Raw genomic sequence first — 6,467 nt, forward strand, 5'->3', positions numbered from 1 at the left:
AGCTTTACCGCATTCTTTTTGGCTTGAGGCCATCATGTGTGCCACTTATGTACTTAACAGGTGTCCTACGAAAGCTTTGCAGTCTATTACTCCATATGAAGCATGGCATGATAGAAAGCCTTCTATTGAGCACATGCGTGTTTTTGGTTGTTTGGCATATGCTTTGGTGCCACAAGTACAGCGCAGAAAATTGGATGATAAGGCTGTCAAATGTATTTTTGTTGGTTATAGTGTTGAAAGCAAAGGTTACAGGTTGTATCATCCGCAAACAAAACGTATTCTGGTTTCACGGGATGTAGTGTTTGTGGAAGATTTTGTTCAGCCCTTGCTGTCATGTACTAGAGACAGTAAAGTAAGCTCACAGGACATTTATGACACTTTGTTGCCTCTTTTCAGTGGTGGAAATACGAATGTAAGTTCCAATGAGGCAAATGTACAGCCTATGGGGGTTTCTGAAAATGTTTTAGATTAGCTTACTACTGATGCAGATGTACATGATGTACTTGATGAGGAAAGGGCTAAAAATGAGCAGGCTAGAGGTATGCCAAAATGGCTGGTGCACACTTTGCATGACAGTAAATTGGATGCACCTTTGTCTAGTCGTACTCGTTCAGGCTCTCGCCATGCATCTTATGCATCAGATTGTTATGCTTTGGCTGTTTCTAGTTTACATGATGTTGAGGAGCCTCTGTCTTTTGATGAAGCACAGAATTCAGAAAATTGGATGGCTGCCATGCAATCAGAATATGATGCACTTATAGAGAATGACACATGGACTTTATGTGATATGCCTCCTGGCAAAAAGGCCATTGGTACGAAGTGGGTTTACAAGTTGAAACGCAAGCCAGATGGTGAGATCAATCGCCATAAGGCTCGACTTGTTGCAAAGGGTTATGCACAGCAAAAAGGCATAGATTATGAAGAGACTTTTGCTCCCACTTGTCGTATGACTACTGTGCGTTTTCTATATGCATTGGCAGCTCATTTTGGTTGGGATGTACATCAATCAGACATTGTTACTGCTTTCTTGAATGGTGACATATTTGAGGAAGTTTATGTAACGCAACCTCGCGGTTTTGTCATAAAAGGACAAGAGGACAAAGTGTGCAGATGTAAGAAGGCTTTGTATGGGTTGAAGCAATCTCCTCGTGATTGGTATGAGAAAGCTAACACTCATTTGGTTAAACGAGGATTTTGTAACAGTCCAACAGAAAGCACATTGTATGTAAAGCGTGAGGGTGATGTACTTCTCATTGTGGTTCTTTATGTTGATGATTTGCTGATCACTGGACCAAATGAGAGACACATTGCTGAATTTAAGGCTGATTTGAATGCTACTTTCAAGATGAAAGATTTGGGGATGTTGCATCATTATGTGGGTATACAGTTTAAGCAGTGTGATGGTGGTATTGCCTTGTGTCAGAAAAGTTACATAGAGACATTGCTATGTAAGTTTGGACTTGAGGATTGCAAACCGATTGCCACTCCCATGGAAACAGGTTTGAAGTTGAGTCTACATGATGCTGGCGATCCTGCTGATGTCACTCTTTACCAAACTGCTGTTGGCTGCCTCATTTATGTATGCAACACGAGGCCAGATATTCAGTTTGCAGTCTCACATGTCAGCAGATTTATGCATAGCCCAGGGTCTAAGCATTGGCAAGCTGTCAAGAGAATTTTCCGCTACCTTAGTGGCACTTTACATCTTGGCTTGTTTTATCCCAAGGGGGGATCATTGCCACCAGACTTACATGCTTTTTCGTACTCAGATTGGGCTGGTTGTTTTGACACACGAGTGTCCACAAGTGGTTTTGGTTTCATGCTTGGCAGCTCATGTATATCATGGTTGAACAAGAAGCAACCTACTGTGGCCACTTCGAATTGTGAGGCTGAGTACAGGGCAGTCTTCACAGCTACGGTTGAGTGTGTATGGCTCAAACGCCTTATGGCTGATTTGGGTGATGGACAGGACACTGCCAACACTATCTACACTGACAGTCACAGCGCATTGGAAGTTGCGAGGAACCCAAGTTACTCCCCTTTGTGGACTGATTCTGTCCTCAGGGCATGGCACTTCCCTTCACTCATGTGCCAGCTCTCGTTCACCGCATCACTCCAGGGGGGATTTGTTACCATATACATGTGGTAGTGATGTGTGTGAACACACTAGGACCGTCGGGGCATTTTTCCCCTCTTTAGGAGGTTTTTTCCCCCGTGCATTGTATATACGCCCATCACTCTAGGGTTATCTATCTTTCCATTGCACACTAAGTAACACACTCTCTATTGTGTGCCTTGAGCTTCCTTCATCTTCTCCAAGCTGTGTGTTTCTCTGCAACCCTAATTCCAACATGATGTACATGTCCGATTCACAAGCTATAAAGCACGGTTGAAAATACTTATGGAAAACCATGTTTTGGAGACTCAACACCCAAAACACTAGTACACAAGCCCAGAAAAACCAAACCTTTGTACATGAATTTTTACATGGTCACTCCCAAGACCCGAAGCACTATGTACACATATATACATGAGGCTAGTTAGCAAGCTTTTTGACATGATCTACTAATTTTATACTCATCCAAAAAATTACTGACAACGCGAGTGTCCACAAGTGGTTTTCATAGTTTGGATTCATGAAGAGAGACACAAGCGGCCTAAGCCTATGTCTGGCTCAGATAGATTAGAGGTGTTGTGTCTCGCTCCTTGTAAAGTAAATTCTCTCTGGCCGTAGTAGTCGAGCGGAAGTGAATGGATGAACGGATCGATCTCTACATAGGGTCTGGTGCTCTGTTAGTCCTTTTATATTTTTGGTATTGTGGTATACCCAGATTTTGTTACTGCATTAATTCATGGTTACATGTTTCATTTAAATGTTGCATGTTTCATTTAGATGGGACATTTAAAGATTCTCTTCTATCATTCTCCTGTGTCTCTTGTGCACTCTATTTCACCCTCTACTCTCTCTCTCTCTCTCTCTCTCTCTCTCTCTCTCCGCAATGTGGTGTACACATATATTCACCCTCCGCATTGTTATTTTTCTTGAGTACGCTTTCATTCATACGACCCATTAAGAGATAGCACTAGTTGCTAGGTGCATTTGGATGTAATCCGACTCACGACCTAATCTCCATGCTAATCCGAGCGTTGTCAACTTCTCCCCTATGCAAACGCTATAACAACTCTGATGTATATTGAAATTGTATAAAAATGTAAATTATATATTTTTTGCACAAACCCTGTGGAGTGGTATCTCTTAGTAGAAGAGGTGGTCACATCAATTTGCTTGTAGATGACAAGTGCATACCATAGGAAGAGGATAAGTGCCTCATAAAAGAGTTTAAATATTGCTAGGATTCATGAACCATGATATGGCATGTCAAGGTAAACATATTCGCATTACTTCTATTTTATTGTTGGGAAACACATGGTCTTAACATAACAAATAATTTTAATATCATGCGGAATGCATGAAAAGGGCATTTTTGTCCATATGACCCTAAGCTACTCCTCAAAATATCATGCACATATGACCCTAAGCTACTTCTCAAAATATCATGGCTAATATTCGGAAGGGGGTAAGCACTCCCCCTATGGCCCTCTGGTGAGTCGAAAAAAAAAATCTAGATTGAGAGATTTTATTTAAAAATTTGTACGTAGAATGGAATATACAAGTAACAAAGTTTTAAGTAACATAAGAAGGATTTGGGAGATCATTCCCTCTTGTAATAACTACTAAAAAGTTTCTCCATTAATAGCACGTATGAAAGTCTTGGGACATATAGCCACCCTTTTACATGTTGTGTTAGGGAGGCTCAACTATTACCGTATTCATTCTCTAATCATACACTTCACACCCCATGGATTTGATTTTGGTCTTCACTAAGATGAACTTATTAATGACTTTACCAGGGCTTCACAGAGTTATTTCTGATGAAATGTTCCAATCTCGCCAATCTAACTTGGTCCTCCAAAAATTGACAAAAGCCAAAAAGACTAGCTAACACTATTTCTAACAATCATTAAGTCATTGGTTACCTGAATGTGCATGTAACATGCCAGTCAAGATGGGGGTGGGTTTTGGGACGGGGCCGGGGGGGGGGGGGGGGGGGGGGGGATATAAGACGTTCATTTAATGACAGTTCCTCTGCATAATCTTCCACGCAATTGTTGGATTGCCTACGCTCTTCTTGACAGCTCAGTACACAGAATGCTTTGTGCTTGCGACATGACAATGCTAGGAATGAAAACACAGTCCTGCGCCATATAACCTCCACCTTGGCGTGCGGACTATCCTGCTGCCTCACCTTTTCAGGAGTGTCATCACTATCGAGTGTCAGACCCATTGTCCTCTCTCTGCACTTAATCTTAAAGTGCCACATAGCAACATACTATTGGCCCTCCTCCTTCCGACGGCCAGGAGTGGTCCCTCCTACACCTTCATTCTGCAAAAATATGTGTTATGATCCATTACACAATGCAGGCAATGAAGCTCAGATGTGGCACATCGGTGTGTTCAAGATGCCAAACATTTGGATGCAACTTCATTTCAAGGAATGAAAACGAGATCCAAGCAACATAAGCAAGTAGCTTCATTCTTGACAGTGTATTCTAGCTGCCTTCAGTAAAAGAATCATAGCAAAGATAGTTTGATTTCACATTCCAAACTTACAATAGTGCACGCAACATCAGAGAAAAGCATACTACAAAATATGAATATGGACACATCTATTAAGAAGTGAGACCAAGAACAATCAGGACAATCCTTCATCATACGAAAGATATCACGCCTTCACTCAGGACAAACCATTTTCCGAAGGCCCAAAACAAACTCCAACAGTTTGTCCGAGTCGGGCATGCAAGCTGCTACTGATGATGTTCTCAAAGCTTGATACCAAGTATGCATATGTGGGTAATTTTCTTCAAGTTCAAACTTGAAATCACCCATCATCTCATAGGCATGACCACAAAGAAGAGGGTCCCCACCAAAGAAGGGAGCATCTTTGGAGCTAGAGGCTCTCTCAAGTACACCCTCGAGAATGGAAATGCAGCTGAGAGCCTCCTCGACAGCTGCCTTTTGCATATCACCCTTTGTTAAGAGAATCGACTTTAGGGCACTGTTCAGCTGGGCCATGAAAATAATGCCGGCATGTCAGTCATACAATACCAATGGGAACATGAAATCTTAAGAAGTGAGACAAGTTATAATGTACAAGGCTGGCACTTTCATCAAAGCAAACACAAACACACCCTTTATCCAGAGATGTGAGTGTTCATATGCCTAAAGTGCATAGTGCACATAGCGTGATTTAATAAAGCCAGTGCACTAGTCACATAAAACACCCTTTCCTTGCAACTGTTCTTTGCACAAACAGAGAGGTACATAGAATCGGTTGCACATGAAATCGGATCTACCATTGCAAATAGTAAGCAGATGTCTGTTGAAATCGATGAAAGAACAGAAGCCTGAACTAAAGAGTACCTTCTTCTCTGCAGAGTCGGACCAAAACCGTGCCATGGCTCTGTCGTAGGGGTCTGGAGGGAGAAGGTGCTTCTCGTGGGGCGATGGCCAGACATCATCAACATACTCAATGATGAGCAACGACTCCGGGAGGGGCTTGCCATTGTGCAGGAGCACGGGAATCAGCTTGTAGACAGGGTTGGAACTCTACCAGGATCTTGGACTTGTTGTGCCAGTGGTCTACCTCCAGCAGGCGCTGGTAGGGTACGCCCTTGGCTGTGAGGGCAAACTCCGCTCTCAGCCCATAAGGGCTCGCCCAGAACGTTACCACTTTCACCTCCTCGCTCGCCATATATCTGGTTTATACACGACCTCTCTCATCAGCACATTTTTTGGGAAAATTACCAAAATACCCCTCTAATTTGTGGAAATTCCCAAAATACCCCTCAAATTTCAAAAATTCCCAAAATACCCTTGTATCTATTTTGGTTGGATTGTTCAAGATTTTTTATTCTTTATTCCTTTTTTATAATTGAGATCCGTTTTTGCATGCTTAACCTGTAATTTGCCACAAATTACCTCGCAAAAAAAAGGGCAATTATGTGTAAAAATAATGAAGCAATTCATCTCCAGAGCCTACATAATCGACTCAAGTTCTAGATTTAGCATCTTATATTTTGATAAGCAATGAGTCTTTTTATGAAAAGCTACAATTTTTTTAATCTTTGAAGAAATTTAATTTCACAACCGGGAGTATTTTGGGAATTTTTGAAATTTGAGGGGTATTTTGAGAATTTCCACAAATTAGAGGAGTATTTTGGTAATTTTTTCTATATATTATAATAAGACTAATTGAAATATCTCAGGAAACGTGAATTCATAGACTAGACCACAGACTCGAGCGTCATGCATGAGGTCACCCTTTGACTTTTTCAACCTTTCCAAGTTCCAACCGAGGGTGAACGCAACCCATTATCTTGAGACAGTCCAATAAAGTTGGCAAACC

At 41.7% G+C, this 6,467-nt stretch overlaps 1 pseudogene across 1 annotated transcript; it reads right to left on the reverse strand.

Moving 5' to 3' along the window:
• Positions 1-4,708: 4,708 nt before the first annotated feature.
• On the reverse strand, positions 4,709-5,828 carry LOC147453692 (putative glutathione S-transferase; annotated as a pseudogene). The gene is made up of 2 exons (XR_015188567.1): positions 5,483-5,828; positions 4,709-5,125 (listed from the first exon to the last, which is right to left on the reverse strand). The product of XR_015188567.1 is annotated as a putative glutathione S-transferase (transcript).
• Positions 5,829-6,467: the final 639 nt, after the last annotated feature.

This window comes from Adiantum capillus-veneris, chromosome 7 (assembly GCF_014529385.1).
Source record: "Adiantum capillus-veneris isolate H3 chromosome 7, ASM1452938v2, whole genome shotgun sequence".
Taxonomy (NCBI): Eukaryota; Viridiplantae; Streptophyta; class Polypodiopsida; order Polypodiales; family Pteridaceae; genus Adiantum; species Adiantum capillus-veneris.